This window comes from Sciurus carolinensis, chromosome 2 (genome assembly GCF_902686445.1).
Source record: "Sciurus carolinensis chromosome 2, mSciCar1.2, whole genome shotgun sequence".
In the NCBI taxonomy this organism is placed as follows: Eukaryota; Metazoa; Chordata; class Mammalia; order Rodentia; family Sciuridae; genus Sciurus; species Sciurus carolinensis.
Genome location: NC_062214.1, coordinates 79,422,459 through 79,440,172, shown reverse-complemented (window position 1 = coordinate 79,440,172; position 17,714 = coordinate 79,422,459). Strand labels below are relative to the sequence as shown.

Here is a 17,714-nt window from a genome sequence, read left to right as displayed (position 1 = left end):
GAATGTCCACGGGAATCCCGGACCCAGGCTCTGATCTCTGTGGGCTTGTCGACCCGAAAGCGGAGTCAGGCGCGGTCGCCCATCTGTTAAGAACCAGAGGCTGGTGGGTTTCAGCTCCCAGTTGCTCCGGGGAAATGGATGCAACCCAGAGCGCAGGGAGAGGCTTTGTAGAAAGCCGGGCTAGGCCCTGAGTGCTCACTAAAATCACCACTCGGTGATGCTCCACCGCACCGGGGATGTTCTTTACTCGCCCACGCAGTGCCGGCGTCGGGTTACCAGAGGTTTGCGACCACCGCTTCCACCTTTGGAAAGTCTTATTCCTCCTATGGGTCTGATTCTTTGTCACAGCCTACCAAAGTCTCTGCCAACGGGCCAATTTCTTGCTTCTTTGGCCACTAGATCCCAAACAGCGCTCATCCTGAGTGTGTGCAGAGTGGGTCAATGTTAGGGAGAATGCTACATTTGCATTCTACAACCAAATGGGGAAAGGGAGTAAGGGAAACTCTGTGCACGCAGAGCTGCTCCAACCTACTTGTGTAATGTGAGGCATCTCATTTTAATTCTCCTTCCCTCAGTTTTCCTCATCTATAAGATGGGGTATAAGAGTAGCAATGTCTACTGTGTAAAAATTCAGCTACTGGAAAAACCTTAAAATACTACCTGGCACATAGTAAGTACTGGACACACGTTCACTCAATGGTTTCATTATGGCGGTGGAATGTGCGTGTGTGTGTGTGTGTGTGTGTGTGTGTGTTTGTCCTCTTTCCAGTGCATGGTGCCCAGGTACGTCTGGGCTTGTTAGAGAGGTCTAAGTGAATGGACTGTGTGTCAGCTGATGACTTCTTTGTGTATTTGATGTGTGCTTGCTCTGTGTGTGCCTGCGATGAGGATGGGGGATGCTTTGGGTGTGGGCTTGATTTACAAGTAATGTCTGTGAATGTGGGTGTACAGTCTCTGCAGTGTGTTTTGGGTGTGGAACAAGGAGTTGCACCCACCAGTTGGCTTCCCTCTGAGCCAGGCCAGGCTCCTACCACCCCTCAGGTCCTGCTTACCCTGTCAGGAGCAAGTAAATCAATAACTCAGGGGTGCCAGTGGCCAGGAAAGGGAAGCTTCAAGCAAAATCTTAGACTCAACTTTTTAAAAATAACTTTATTTTATGTATTTATTTTTTTATGTGTTACTGAGGATTGAGCCCAGTGCCTCATGTGTGCTAAGCAGGCACCCTACCACTAAGCCACAACCCCAGCCCTAGACTCAACCTTTAACCCTCTCCTGTCCAGAGAAAGACCCCCTTCCTGACCAGGAAACCCAGCTTCCTGAGACTCCATCCAGGAGCTGGTGGCAGAGGGTGGCCTCTTCCTTGCCAGGAAGGCAAGTCAAGGACAATATTTGTTCTGTACCCACCAGTGCAAAGTCCCTGTTGTTAACTTCTTAGGTCTTTCCATCAGTGTCATGAGGTGGGTTGTGTTAGAACCAGTCTTTCCAGGGGAACTGAGGCTAGAGGGGAAGTTATGGGACCACAGTCACAGGGCAAGTAGCAGTGAACTCAGGTCTGTCTGGCTGCCCCTTCCTTGCTTTTTTCTTGCTTTTTAAATTGTGTTCCAGGGATTAAACCCAGGGGTGCTTAACCACTGTGCCACATCCCCAGCCCCCTTCCTTAAATATTTTATTTAGAAGCAGAGTCTCCCTGAGTTTCTTGGGACCTCGCTAAGTTGCTGAGGCTGGCTTTGAACTCAAGATCCTCCTGCCTCAGCCTCCTGAGCTGCTGGGATTACAGGTGGGTACCACAGCGCCCAGCTTCTGTGCTTTTTTTATTGGGCCACTAATGAGCCACTTGGGTGTGGCTTCACCACTCACCCCTTCACTTCTCTATAGCTGAAAACCAGTTTCATGGTCTCTCCATGTGGGTCTCCTGGGCCCAGCCACCCCTAGGAGCCTAACACTAGGATGGGAGAAAAGCACACTGCCATGCACAGTCACAGGGCACCTTCAGTCTGGCCCTGCCCTGCTTCTTTGCCTCCTAGTGACTCCCAGCATTCTCTTTTGGGGGAAACAGAGCCACCTGCTCTCCACATCCCAGGCTGCAGCACACAGGAGACCTGGGTGCCTCTTTCCCCAGCTTTAGAGTGCCCTATCCTTATCAGGATCACTGCACAAGCTCCAAAACTAACGCCAACTATGACCTCCTCCTAGGAAGATTTCACGAGCACAGAGAAGTGTCCCTGGATTCTTTCTCCCCAACCTCCCCAACTCCACCACTACTGCCTAAAACTGTTCACAGTTCCCCCCAAAAAACAGGTTTAGTGTACAAAGATCTCTGGGGGATTTGGGGGTGGTGAGCAGGTGGTCGTTCATACGACAGCAATGGCAGCTCCTAGACTCAAAATAAGACCTAGGAGAAAACAGGAAGGTTCTCAGCCTGGGAGTCAGGGACTGGGAGGGAATTTCCAAAACAGGACAGACAACCAACAGCTTTTATTTTTATCTGTTTGCTCAGTCAATTCTCCAATCCTTCCTTTTTTTTTTTTTTTTTTTCTTTTCCTTCTTCTTCTTTCCTTCTAGAATTCTAGAACCTGAGAATTCCAGGAAACTGAGAGAGACTTTGGAGATTCTCTCAGCCCCAGCACAGCAACGGCAGTGTTAAACCAACCACAGAGCTGAAGCACAGGACCCTTGCGACTGCACCGGTTGCATTTCTGTGAAAGAGGCAGGTTCTGTCGTCATCTTTCAGCAGCTCCAAAATCAATAAACCAATAACCTTCATAAGTTGATACAATTAGTAAGAGGATGGAGACCCAAACCCACACCCCACATCAGTCCATGAGTTGATTTATGAACTGGTGGTCCTCGTCAGTCCAAATGGATTTTGTCTCTTGTTTTGTTGGACAGATACAGGCCAAGGCTCCCCATAGGCCATAGTGCTCTTGTCCTGGGGGGAGTCAACGCTGAGAGGGTCCTTGTGAGAGACTCATAAAAGTACCAAATGTGATCATTATAGAAAGAGGAGAACCCTTGAAAAAAATACATGAGAGTCTTTGTTTCCTTCCAAATCACATCCTGAAGGTAGCTGCAGGAATTCCTCCCCGGTTAGGGACTGGGAGAGGAGTGGGCTGTGGGGGGAGCTGTGCTTGTTGGCTTTAGGGAATGTTGCATTTCCCCCTCTTTCCAGAAGGGGGAATGCAGCTGGCTGTGCTTGGCCCAGGGCACTGGAGTTTCTGGATGATTTTTTTTTTTTTTAAACCAGCCTGCAGCCTTGTGGGCCTGCCTTTTAGTGTTCTGTTTTCTTCTAGAAGCACCTCTCCCCTTCCAAGGTCTAGATACTGGGTAAAAAAGAGAAAGAAGTGGAGGGAAGAAAAAAAAGGAGAGATTGAGATCCAAAAGGAATGATGAACTAAACCAGGATTGGGTGGTGATTGTGCAGAGACCAGCATTTTGCCAAATGAGCCAGGTTTGGGGTTAGGTCCCTGTCTGTCCCTTTAACAGTATCTACATTCAAATTAGAGGAACTATCAACTTTCAGAGCTCAGCCTGACTTGGTGCTAATGATACTTATTTTTCAATTTATTTCCCCAGTCGGAAAATTGAAAATTGTACTAAGCTCCTCTATCCTGCATAGATGTATGTGGGCTTAGGTTTTGCAGACTTTGGAGGTCTGTTTGAGTCTCTTTACCCACCATGGATGCTTGCCCATAGGATGCTAAACTGAATGGAGATTGATGAATCATATTGTTCAAACATGAGACCATCTCTTCATAAAGTTATTGTCCTTTTAAAGATTTTAAAAGATGTCTTCTATTCTTTCCAACAAGTGTTTGTTAGAAATCAAATATGTGGGTATTTCTCATCAGGGACTGTAGATTTTTGTCCTGTTTTGCTTATTCATTACCTTGTAACAAAACAAGAGATGTAAATTTTATAATGTTTGGCTCTCACCAAAGCAGCAATCTCCAAAAAGAACTACAGTGGATCCTCTTTCACTAGAAAACACCTAGTGGAGGTTTTATTTACCAATAAATTCCAAAAATAGATAATAACATGAGCTAATAGAATCTGGGTTGTCACCTCCTGTTCAATGGGATTATCCCAGGTCTGATCATGGGCAGATTGTGATTAATGTGATTGGGGATGGGGCATTAGTCCACTGCAGGAGGGAATCTAGTCAGATTGTCATCTGCTCCGAATGTGTAATCGGTTTGGAGGCAGCAGAAAAGCAGCTTGTACCAGATTTTGCCACATCACTGCGATGAGGTCTATTTTGATCAGCTTGAGTTATGGACAATATAAATTATTTATGGCTGCTTTGGACATGCCTCACACTTGTAAAGACCTTCAGAACAAAGTAATAATGCTCCTCTGGTTGTTGTAGGAATCTCATTCTGCTAAATGTCGGCGCCCACATCTTGTAAAGTGCAAGAGGGAGAGGAGATTGATGGCCCAGAGGTTCATCACCAAATACCCACTGAACATCACAAGGGTCAAAGGGTTGCTGGAGGCTGGGCAGACAAGGCCAAGCAGTATATGAAAATGGGAAGGAGACCCAGACTCGGTCAGCACAGGCAACGCAGGGTGAGGCTCAGACAGCTGGGCATGGGGGAGACCTCCTCATGCTAGACAGGCTTCTTGAGGGAGGTGGGATTTGAGCTGTGCCTTTAAGGTCGAAGAAGCATCAAATGTGGCTTGCAAGTGTAGAGGGAGAGGGCTGGTAGCAAAGGGTTGAATGTACAAATGTCCTGGTCAGCATGGAGGGAAAAGGAAAGTGCTGTCATGTTCCAAGCAACTACTGTGTGCTGGGCACAGCTGGGACTGCATGCATCTCATCCAGTCTACACATGTCGGATGAGTGCTTTGGTGTAAAAAAAAAAAAACCAGCTAAAACTGGCATAAGCAGGAAGTAAGCTTGCTCCAACAAGTACAGAGCTAGGGGAGCCCCTAGAGTTGGGGGGCAACTGTGTCACCAATTCTTAGTTCCTCTGCTCTACCGTCCACAGTCTCAGCTTCATTCTAAGGATTGTTTTTATTTATGCTTGCAAAATGGCTACCAAAATACCTAGGTGCATATGTCTCCTTGTCTGTGAGAGAAGCTGGTTTCTTTTCAGAACCCCTCCCCCCCCCCAAAAAAAAAAAAAAACCTTTTCTGTTCCCTTGGCCCAAATTAGCTTAGGTTTACCCATTCCTGAACCAATCACTGGCAAGGAATTTAGGGTTCCTTTATTGAGTTAGACTAATGTATTGAGTTAGACTAATGAGCAAAGACACAAACCAGTGAGAACTGGTAAATTAAGAACTGAGTTGGGTGGTGGTGCACACCTATAACCCCAGCAGCTTGGGAGGCTAAGGCAGGAGGATTGAGAGTTCAAAGCCAGCCTCAGCAACTTATCAAGACCCTGGCTCTAATAAAATATAAAAAGGGCTGTGGATGTGGGTCAGTGGTTAAGAACCCCTGGGTTCAATCCTTGGTACCAAACAAAACAAGACAAAACAAAGTTTAAGAACTGGCTCTCTGGAAGGAAACTTGTCATGGATGTTTCCCAAACTTGGCCAACTTATGGTTGCATAAGTGTCTAAAAAGTAAATATTGGGCTGGGGTTGTGGCTCAGTGGCAGAGTGCTTGCCTAGCATGTGCGAGGCACTGGGTTCAATTCTCAGGACTGCATATAAATAAAATAAAGATCCATTGCCAACTAAAAAAGTAAATATCTTTCCTGTAACCTAGCATAACAATTATAAAAAATAAACTAGAATTAGTATATTCTAAATAAAAATAATCTAAAACTCAATTATCAATTCAACAAGGAATGTGTAAGGTCTACACGAAGGAAATGATCTTGACCATGTAAAGAAAAGCAAACACACAACAATGCTGCATTCTGTAGGAGGCTGGGGTTGCCTCTCCCCCAACTAACCTACCAAAGTGTAAATCTACAAGATTAAATCAGCGTAGTGCAAATATAACTAAACTGCCAATGGAATTTTACAAAATAATTCCAAAGACAAGGTGAAAGAAGAAATGTGTGAAAATAGTAAGGAAAGTTTGTAAAAGAAGGGAAATGAAGGGTGATTTTCCCTTCTAGATATTCAAATTCATTGTGAAGCTCTAATAATGAAAATATTTTGATACCAAAGCAGACCTGATAGGTTTAAATTAACAGACTGAAAAGGCAAAAGTAGACTTTTGATTTCCTAGTAATTAACTGGAAAAGTAGATGATTTTTTTGGTGTTTGTTTCTTTTTCCAGTCTGGGGATGGTACCCAGGGCTTCTCACATGCCAGGCAAGTGCTCTGCCCCTGAGCTGGCTACATCTCCAGCCTGGCAGATACTGTTGATACATTTGAAGACAATTAAAGTTGGACTTTTCTGCACCCACCATTGACCAACATCTTCTTCACATGAATTAAAGATTCAAAGTAGTGATAAAACCACAAAGGTACTAGGTAAAAATATGCATAACTCTCCCTATAACCACAAGATGAGGACGGGCCTTCCAAGTGTACCACAAAAGGCAGCTCTAGATGAAAAGACACATGGGCTCGATCACATTCCAGTGCAATAACTGTTTATTGCTTACCATAGACTAAAGGATTGAGACCCTTAAAAAAGCCTTACTGCATTAAAAATTCAAATATCAATAAGAAAACAATGAACATTAACAAAAAATGGGGTGGGGATGTAGCTCAGTGGTTGGGCATTTGCCTAGCATGTGCAAGGCCCCAGGTTCAACCCCAGAACTCCCCGCAAATATATAAACATATCTATGTATGTGATTATATGTATTAACAAAAAATGGGCTGGAAAGAAGAAAAATCTGATCAATAACACATGGAAAACTGTAGTATTAGTTACTTATTCTGCATTAAAAATCTCTGCAGATTCAGTGATTTAAAACAACATGTGTTCACTATCTCATAGATTCTGTAAGTCAGAGTGCTGAGCCTGGCTGCTGGGTGCTCTGCTCAGGAGATGACAAGCCTGAGGTCCAGGGGCAGCAAGTTAATTCTCACATGGAGCCTTGATGGGAAGGATCCTAAGATCCTTCAGATGGGTGGCAGAATCCTTTTTTTTTTTTTTTTCAGCTTCATTTCATGACAGTTTACTTCTTCAAAGATAGGGAGAGGTAGAAGAAGTGGGAAGGAGTGAGGGAGGTGGAAAAGGAGGGAGGGAGAGTGGGGGTGTGGGGAGAGAGAGTTCTTGAGTGTCCGAGTTCTTTGGAAGAGCTTGCCTGATTAGGTGAGGCTCACCTTAATTACCTTTGCAAAATCCTTTCACTTAACTTTTGCTATATTCTACTCATTAGAAACAAGTCACAGGCCTTCAAGAGGAGGGTATTATACAAGGGCATGACTCATTGTGGGGGGTCACTTATTGTGTGTCTACTACATTAATAATCAAAGAAAAGCAAATTAAAGCCCTATGAATTTGCCATTCTCACATGAGCAAAAGTTAAAAAAAAAAAAAAAAAAAAAAAGAAAAGAAAAGAAAAGAAAACCTGAAAATTCCCAGCATTGGCACAGGACAGGAAAACTGATCCTCTGACAGCCTGTTGGAGGGAGTGTCAAACCTTCTAGCATTCTGAAAGTAGTTTGACCAAATTTGTCAAAGCCTTAACATGAATCTCTTTGACCCAGCAAACCTTCTGCTAAAAAGTATCCCGAAGAAATACTTACGGATAATAGATGTAAAGATTTAACCACACAGTTGTACATGGAAATTTTACATATAATATCAAAAACAAAAAGGGAAATAAAAATGAACAGGAGACTACTTAAGTCGTTAAATAAATTGTGGTATAGAATGGAAGTGCACTGACTTGAACTGTTCAGAATTCAGGCTCCTCCAGCCTCAGGCACGTTGTTCAAAGTCCAGGCTCTCCTGAAGGCTTCATCTGGGGCTGAAGCTTGGGAACCACTGGGATAGACTCCTAATGGAGAGTCCCTGAAATCCCTTTTCTAGCACTGAGAACATAGCTATGAATTTGATAAGATTCCTGCCCTTTCTCAGGAAGGAAGAGTCTCTGGGACAAGTGTCTTTCATGAAACCCATGAGACTGGAGATGACATGTCTCCTGCATCCTCCACAGCACTAGCAGAGGAGAGCAAACTCAGCAAGGACCTACCAAATCACAGAGTTTCCAGGTCCCCTGAAAAGGCCAACCAAGGGCATTAGAGGGAAAGACAGCCATCCAGTGAAACTTCAGCTGATCTCTCTTGGGCACTAGTAAGGCTCTTCAGCATCAGAGAAAGTTCTGGTATCCATTTCTGTCCATGGGTATATTGGAAAGATATGCATGTTTTATTAAGCCCAGAATAAGACTTCAATATTTATATATAAATCTCAAACTTCACTTCAGCATTATGAAGGCTAGCAAGAAGCAAGGCTAATTTGATAATGTAGGCAAATCCCTTTGCCATTAATCCCATGAATCATATATGTCTCCTCTAAGAGTCTGAAATATGAATATTTTAGCACAAGTAAAGTATCAGGAAAGTAAAATCTCACTAATTGGGACAAACTGGGAAAAGTCAAAGTACATTCTAGAAGATTTTAAATTCAAGGTCACCTTTTTAGATAGTACGTGCACTTTACAATGAAAGTCAGTAACGTTAACAAAGTGAATGGGTCCTTGCCAGATAGAGGTCTCACTCTAAGCGTGTTCATCTGAGCTTAGGATCTCAGGAGTTTGAGAACTTATTTGTTAGTATGCTTCTAGGTGCTGCCAATGTCTAAAAGAACTATTTTGAAAAATAAGTGAAACCACCCTCACACAATTGTCAACTCCAACAACCTACTTAGTACATATTTTGCTCCCAATTAAAATGACTATTGTCACTTCACTGGGATCCTTAGTTTACATTCTCAGTTTCTAAACAAAAATTGCAGGGTCCTCTAACTTTAATGATCACATCTGGGGTTTGGGGGACTCCCTACTTTCCCAAGCCCTGGGATCACGTCTGTGCCTTTAATGACCGAGATCTCCCTTTAGGAAGATTTTTTTCTTTCTTTTGGGGAGAAAATTTCTCTTTCTGGAACATCTACTATCGACCTCTAGAATGGAAACCCTTGAAGGCAAGTACTATATCTGTATTCCTGGGCCTAGAAGCGGTCTTACACACAAAAAGTGCCTAGCAAATGGCTGTTGAATTAATGCTATCCAGGTATCCCTGCAGGGGGCATTAAATATGGGTGGTAACCACGTTCCAAGGCGGCACCCAGCGATCCCTGACTCCTGCCATTTCCCCCAGCGTAGTTATCTTCTACACTGTGCCAGCATTGAATAACGTGACTGATCAGTGAATATGGCAACTGTATTGGTATCTCATTATTGCATTTAGGTTAAAGACTGAAGCCCCTCCTCCACTACCTCTGAGGGAAGCCCTGTGCAGAGGTCCTTGGTGAGCAACAGCAGTCTCCTGCCCACAACCACAAATGAACCAGGAAGCAAATCCTCCAGTCCCATTTCAGTCTGCAGAGACCACAACCCTGGCCACTGCTTTAAATGCAGCTTCATGAGAGACCTTGAGTCCCAGAACCACCCAGCTCAGCTACTTGATTCCTGAACCTCAGAAACTACATAAAGTAATGAATTTTGTTTCAAGCTTCTAATTTGCCTTCCTCATAGAATCCCACGTTTCCTCCTATGAGGAAAGCACTGGCCTCCCTCTTCTTCCAAGGAAGACTCAGGATCAGTGCAATAAAGATGCTCGAGTGAAACATCTCAGTTAAACACAGAAAAGAAAAAAAAAATGGATACAAACCCAGATCCCATACCTGCTGTCTCTCTGAGAACAAAATCATCACATTTCTTGCTCAAATAATCTTTCCCTTAAGTCTGTCACTCTCTTATCACCTGGGATTTCAACATCTGGTAATAATAAGAGTAGCAATTATTAAAAATATAGCAAGGGAAGCTGTTTGCATAACCCAGAAATGTTCGAGGTTTCATGGTCATGATTTTCAAATAGAGAAATGACAACACATTGGAACAGATATGTTGAAAAGAGAATCTGAGTGCAGCACAGTTAAAATCATCTCTGAGTGTTTTTAGCACAAAGAAAGAAGTACTGTTGGCAGACATTGCTAAGATGGTGGGGTCATTTTCATGTGCAGTACTTTAAGGCAAACTGTCTTGCAGAATGATTGCTTGTTTGAGAACACAAAGGAGCATGGAAAATCTGAAGCATGTTTCAGGGACATGGGCCCGTTTCTCTGCAGCCTGTACTGAAATGGTGCAGGGCAACCACCCAGAAGCTCTACCCCGGGGGTCCCATCTCTATTGGCTTCCAAACATTCAGTAAAAACGCTGGGTCTTCTGTGCAAACGGAGCTTCCAGGCAAATCCCTGAGCCTCCTTCCTATCCAGAATTTTCTGCAGCAGCCATGGGAAGTAGAACTGGAGCCACCCAGATGGATGGCGCCGAGAGTTGAAGGAGGTTGAATGTGTCACTGTGGCTCTTGTTCATGGAGTTCTGAAGCACTGGTGAGGGGAGGTCATCATGTGAGATGGTTACAAGATCTTTGTCACGACAAATACCTAAATTACTGCCTTTTCAAATAATTTTAATTTTTTTAAGGATGGAAAATAAATGAGAGGACTTAATACCCTTCTTCATCCTCACATTTCCATGTGTTTCATGAGACAAAATTCACAAGGATGAAATTTACATATATATATATATATATATATATATATATATATTTTTTTTTTTTTTTTTTTTTTTTTTTACTTACTTATTTGGGCCTGGGATTTAAAGCCAGGGGCACTCCTCCACCACTGAGCTACATCTTCACCCCTTTTTATTTTTTACTTTGAGACATGGTCTCACTAAGTTGCCCAAGCAGCGTTCAAACTTGCAATCCTCTGCCTCAACTTTCCTACTAGCTGGGATTACAGATGTGCATCATCCTAGCTGAAATTTACCCATTTAAGGTGTACAATTCAAGGTTTTATTTATTTATTTATTTGCATATTCTCAGAGCTGTGCCACTCTAACCACAATTAATTTGGGGACATTTTCATCATCTCTGAAAGAAAACCCATACCTATTGGCAGTCGCTTCCCATTCTCTCTCCATGGTCTCAGGTCCAAGCAGCACTGTTATACTTTCAGTCTCATGGATTTGCCATTACTGGGCAAGTCATATAAATGTATCGCATAGCACAGTACGTGGTCTCTTGTGACTATTTTCTTTCATCTACCATAATGTTTTCAGGGTACTTCTAAGTTGTACCATGTGCCAGTACCTTACTCCTTATTACTGAATGATATTATATGGTATGGATGTACCACCTTTTATTTTTCAGTTTATCAGTTGATGGAAATTTGGGTTATTTTACCTTTTTGGCTATTATGAGTAATGCTGCTATGAACATTCATGTACATGTTTCTTTTTTTACATTCTGGGAATGGAACTCAGGGTCTTGCAAATGCTAGGCAAGGGCTCTGCCTCTGAGTTATAACCCCAGCCCCCATGTACAAGTTTTTGTGGCTCACACATTTTCATTTCTCTCAGGCAAATTCCTAGGGGTGGACCTGCTGAGTCATATGATAACTCAGTGTTTAGCATTTTGAGGAACTGCCAGAGTGTTTACCAAGCCAGCTGTACCCTTTATGAGGGTCCCCACCAACAATGTGTGATGGGTACAGTTTCTCTAGACCCACATCAGTACTCTGTTGGGAAGAGACAGGAGACAGGGGTGTGATAGCTAGAAGGTATGAGGTTTCTTTTTAGCTGAAGTAAATGCTCTAAAGTTGTGATGGATTATACAATGGATTTTACAATATATGAAAAATCATTGATTTGCATACATTAAATGGGAGAATTGTAGGGTGTGTGAATTATATCTCAAGAAAGCTATTGATGAAAACAATCAGTCAAACAAGCAAAAACAGCTAATGCCAGAGGATGAGGAAGGAGAGTTAAGTGCAGGCCAGGCAGTCTGAGAAGTCTTCCCAGGTGAAATGCCCGTCAGTTCTCCCATGCATTCACTTGCTCATTCACAAGACACATTGAATACTTACCCATGCCACGTGGTACTGTAGGGGCCATTTCTACAACAGTGAGCAGAACAAAGTCCTTGCTCTGAAAACTAAAGCATAGTAGAAAAATGGACAAAATGGGGAAGAGGTTAGATATAATGACCAGGTAAAACCTACCCGAGGAGGTGGTATCTGAGACCTGAAGGAAGAGTGGGAGCCAACCATAGAGAAAGCCAGGAGAAATCATTCCAAACAGAAGGAATAGCAAATGCAGAGGGCCCAAGGCAGGATCATGCTTATGCATTTCAGGATGAGAGAGAAGACCAGGTGGAGAGCCAGGGGCCAGCTCCAGCTGCGATCTGAAGTCCTGGCAGGAGCTTTGGATTCTCCCCCGCCCCCAGCACAATGGGAGGGTTTTGAGTGGATGGTGTAAGGTGATTTATGTTTTAAGAGGATAATTATTTGTTCTGAAGCATATAACCTAGTAAGGTAAGGATGAGGCTCAATGCCCAGTTAAGAGACTACTGTAATCATCCCAGTGACAGGTGATGGTAGCTTGGTCTAGGTGGAAGCAGAAAGTAGGATTTGCCAGTGAGTGGACTGAATGTAGGATCTGGGTCAGATTTAAAAATGAAATGTTTACATTTATACTTCTCTCAACATTCTGGTTGTAAATCATATAAATAAAGGTTTCAAACTGGTGACTTGATGTGTGTGTTTGTGTGACTATGTGTCTTAGTTTTATTGAAATGAAACTTACGTATAACATTCACTAACTTTAAATGAACAGTTTGTGGAGTTTTGATAAACGTATACAGCTATTGCATATACCAAAATAATGATGTAGGACATTTTCATCTCCATAGAAAGTTCCCTCATGCCCATTTTCCATCAATCCCTTCCTTCCACTCCAGCTCCTGGCAAACACTGGTCTGTTTTCTGTCCTGACAGTTTTAAGAATGTCATATAAATGGAGTTGTTTGTCTTTGTTGTCTGGTTCTTACCATAATGCTTTTGAGATTCATCCATATTGTTGCATGTATCAGTAGTGTGGCTTTTTTATGTTATGCAATGGATAACAACAGGTCATAGATTTATTTATCAGTTAACAGGAATTTGGATTATTTCCAGTTTGGGGATATGATAAAGTAAGCTGCTATAAACATCTGAGTATGATTTCAGTCTAGGTCTACTGCTAAGTCATCAAACCCATGTGTGGTAGGATGGTCAGAATATTTAGCTTCTATTTCTGACCAAAATTCAGAGAACTGACAATAGGCCATGAAAGTGAATGAAGTTCACCATGGACCCTGTGACACAGTAACACACAATAGATTCAAAATATTTTCAACAAAACGTCTGGTGATGAACATGAAGAATAACTGTAGGCTTCACACACCTTACATTTTCACAAGTTTTTAAGGTTGTCTTTCTCTATGCCACACATTTTATTGGCACCATCAGTTGCACTACATTTCAGCAAATTCCCTAATTTCAGCAGATACACTGACTTAGTGTTGTCTCAGTTTTTTTGAATATATCCCATTGTTCCACTCAGATGATTCACAAAGGCCAATCCCACCATCACCTCAAGCTTGCCATTAGAATCTTTGAATAAACACTATTAACTGAGTAGTATTGATAATATCTGTGAACTCATCCAAATCCAAGGAAAACTGCTTGAAATAATTTGCTTGCTTTATCATCGATGAAGGAAGTTATCTTCATGATCTCCCCTCTTTTCCTCTAAAACCTCATAGTATTAAACAGGATAATTTTCTCAGAACACATTTTTTCAGCAGCTATATTCAAACACAGCTTTACTATTTACTATTAGTAAAATGACTCTCCTTGTTGAACAGACAAGTTACTTGGAAACCTATTTTGATTGCAGTTTCTTTTCTTTTCTTTTTTTTTTTCTTTTTTTTTTTTTTTTGGTACTGGGGATTGAACCCAAGGACACTTTACTAGTGAGTCACATTCCCAGACCTTTAATTTTTTTTATTTTGAGACAGGGTCTTGCTAAGTTGCTTAATTGCTAAATTGCTGAGGTTGCCCTTGAACTTGCAATCCTCCTTCCTCAGCCTCCCAAGTCACTGGGATTACAGGCATGTGCCATTATGCCCAGCCATTTTCATTTTTATTCTTTACATTTAATTAATCCTGATATGGTAAGATATTCTACTTTTTTTAATTTTTTAATTTTTATTTATTTATTTATTTATTTTGTGGTGCTGGGGATTGAACCCAGGGCCTTGTGCTTGTGAGGCAGGTACTCTACCAACTGAGCCATATCCCCGGCCCAAGATATTCTATTTTAAATGTCTCACATAAAATAATATATTCCATTTAAAATTTTCCAGTTTTTCTGATGGCCATTCTCCTGAAAATTGGGAATGCTGTGGTAAGTGGTTAGTCTGTTAATGTATACATATATTCTTTTGGCATGACTGCACAATGCTTTGTGGTCTATTCAATAACAGAATCATTCATGACCCATTGGATTATTTGTTCAGGCCTGTATATGGGCCCAGCTTCTCCCTCTGCCTAATTCTGCTTTCGTCACACGTCTAACACAAGGGGAGATCCTAAGGGCATACCTTAATAATCACCATGTATCTAAACTTGTCTCAAAGTCTTTTTCCAAGAAAAGCAAGAGTGCACGAGCAGTCTGGGAGAGCAGGTGATAAGATGGGTTTGGGAACCATATTACTCTTTGCCAGATGGGCACTGCTGGTATCTGGACCACAGCCTTTAGTACAAGGTGGTAGTCCAATTGTTAAAAGTCGTTGGTGGTGGGTTGGGATAGTATGCTCACAAAACGGAATATACTAGACATTTGAGAAATATAGGTGACAGTAACTACAAGGGCAATGGCATTGGGCAGCAGCTGCTAAGCTCCACAAGGATGTCTAGGAAAATATTACAAAAGACTAGGAATGATTAGCACATAATTGGCACTCAAACAGTGAGGTGAACTTCAAGTATTTGAGCTTTAAGGATCATTTCCCATTTAATTTACCAGTGTTGTCTCTACAGAAACCAGACTGAACCTAGAACGTGATGGTAGACCTGTAAAGTGCACAAACTCACACAAGTGGTAGCTGTATGGCAGCTACCACACCAGTTCTGGTATCTTTACTATCCTTACGATAGCAGGTGAACACAGCTTCAAGTACATTTTATGTGGGCATCAATTTGGCAAATGGGTTCTTTTCTATCCCTATGAGAAAAGTGGATCCAAACCAGCGTGCATTCACATGGAACAAACAACAGTATACATTTACAGTTTTGCCCCAGGGCCGTTATCAACTTTCAGCATCTGTCATAACATGGTCTAAAGAGATCTGGACCATCTGGACACACTGCAGAACATCACAATGATCCATTACACGGATGACATCACACCCAGTCTGATGGACAAAAAGTGGCTAGCACACCAGAGGTCTTGGACTGCCATATGCACTTCATAGGGTGGAAGATAAATCCTATAAATATTAGGGACCTGTCATATCAATAAAATGTTTAGAGGTCTAGAGTCAGGGACACGCCAGGATATCCCATCCAAAGAAAAGGACAAATTAAGCTGGGCAGAGTGGTGTATGGCTGTAAACGCAGTGACAGGGGAGGCTGAGGCAGAAGGATCACAAGTTTGAGGCTAGCCTCAGAAACTTAAGCCCTAAGCAATTTAGTGAGACCCTGTCTCAAAACTAAAAAATAAAAAGAGCTGGCGATGTGACTTAGTGGTAAAGCTCCTCTGGGTTCAATCCCCAGTGGGCACCCCCCCAAAAAAAGAGAAAAAGAAAAATTATTGCATCTGGAACCTCCCACCATGAAGAAGGAAGCATATCACAGGAGATAGCTGAAAAGGTCTTAAAGAAACACAAGGAAAGGAAAGAGTACAGGTACATTGAAATCTTCAAGAGTAGCAGAGCTGAAGTCCAAACCCACTACGACCCCCTTGAAAGCTCATGGCCATGAAGCGTCCAGGTCTTTACGACAGGCCTGGAGCTGGCAGGGAGTGTAATAGCATTGCAGAGGAGCTGGTTTTGAGAGGATGAGGTGGGTGACTGTGGTGGAGGGTATGGAGGCTGTGATGACTATGGTGGCTATAATATCGGGTCTGATAGGTTTGGAAGAGACCTCTATTACTGTTTCTCAGGAATGTCTGATCATAGATGGAGGGTCAAGTTTCCAGAGCACCACAGGGCTTTGTGTACACATGAGGGCATTATCTTACAGAGCCACTGAGAATATTATAGTTTTTTTCTCACCTCTTTTTTTGGGGGGTACCAGAGATTGAACTCAGGGGTACTCAACCAGTGAGCCACATCCTCAGCCCTATTTTGTATTTTATTTAGAGACAGGGTCTCACTGAGTTGTTTAGAACCTCGCTTTGGCTGAGGCTGGCTTTGAACCTGCCATCCTCCTGCCTCAGCCTCCTGAGCCGCTGGGATTACAGGCAAGTGCCACCACACCTGGCTTTTTCTCACATCTTAACTCTATGAGAGTACACGTTGAAATTGGACCGGATGGCAGAGTTACTGGTGAATTTGCTACTCCTGAATATGCCATGGCAGCTGTGGCAAAGGATGAAGCTAATATGCAACAAAAGACTTTTTTTTGAAAAAAGTATTTTTTAAATTGTCAATGGACCTTTATTTTATTTATTTATTTATTTATTTATTTATTTATTTATTTATATGTGGTGCTGAGGACCGAACCCAGGGCCTCACACATACTGTAGGAACAAGTGGAGGGGCTTATGATCACAGCTATGCAGAACTATTTTTGAATTCTATAACAGGGGCAAGTGGTGGTGCTTATGGTAGCCATAACCATGAGAAGGATGGTTTTATCCAACCAGTCTAGTTATGGGGGTCCTGCTAGCCAGCAGCTGAGTGGTGGTTATGGAGGTGGTTATGGTGGTCAGAGCAGTATGAGTGGCTATGACCAAGTTCTGCAGGAAAACTCCAGTGACTACCAGTCAAACCTTGATTAGGCAGAGAAGGAGCACTAACAGCTACTACAGAAATAAGGGCTGTGCATTTATGGGAGCTGAAGAGAATGGGAGGGATGTCTAGTATATCCAGTCCAATTGGTAAATGGGAAATTAAATTGATTCTGATCACTTGTGGTCAGTTTTCTTCCGTTCTTTCTCCTTTCAGAAAGCTAACAAAAATTAAGCTTAACAATGTTGCATTACACACTTGTGATTCATACTTACTGTAAAGTGGAAGTCAAGATTGTTTTAAAACTTTAACCTCATTAATTCTGGACATTGAAACATTCATCTAGGATGTAACAACAAAGTTTGGTATTGACCATAACTGTTAAAACAACTTCCAGCTTTCCTCAAGTTAGTGATGTTGTAAGAGTGTACCTGAGCAGTAAGCATATTTAGGTTAAAGCAGTTTCACTTACGTTAAATGTTGGTCTTATATCACAATACATCAAAAACTTCAGCTGCATGTTGAGAAACGTGCTTTTCTGTAAAACTCAAATATAGGAGCTGTGTTTATGATTCAAAGTGAAAACATCTAGCATGTTTGTTAATTCTAGCTTTTGACTTAATAGCCTATAAGGCACATGAATGTATATTTTTATTTTATTTTATTTTATTTTATTTTATTTTAAGATCTGGGACAATTTCGAGCTATAATACCAATACTTTAGGACTTTGGTCATGTCATTTGTATGAAATTCTGAGGCTTTGATTTAAATCTTTCCTTGTATTATGATT

At 42.1% G+C, this 17,714-nt stretch overlaps 1 pseudogene; it reads left to right on the top strand.

The window, feature by feature from the left end:
- Positions 1 to 15,826: 15,826 nt before the first annotated feature.
- LOC124976349 (heterogeneous nuclear ribonucleoprotein H2-like) lies at positions 15,827 to 16,973 on the top strand (annotated as a pseudogene).
- The last annotated feature ends 741 nt before the right edge of the window (positions 16,974 to 17,714 follow it).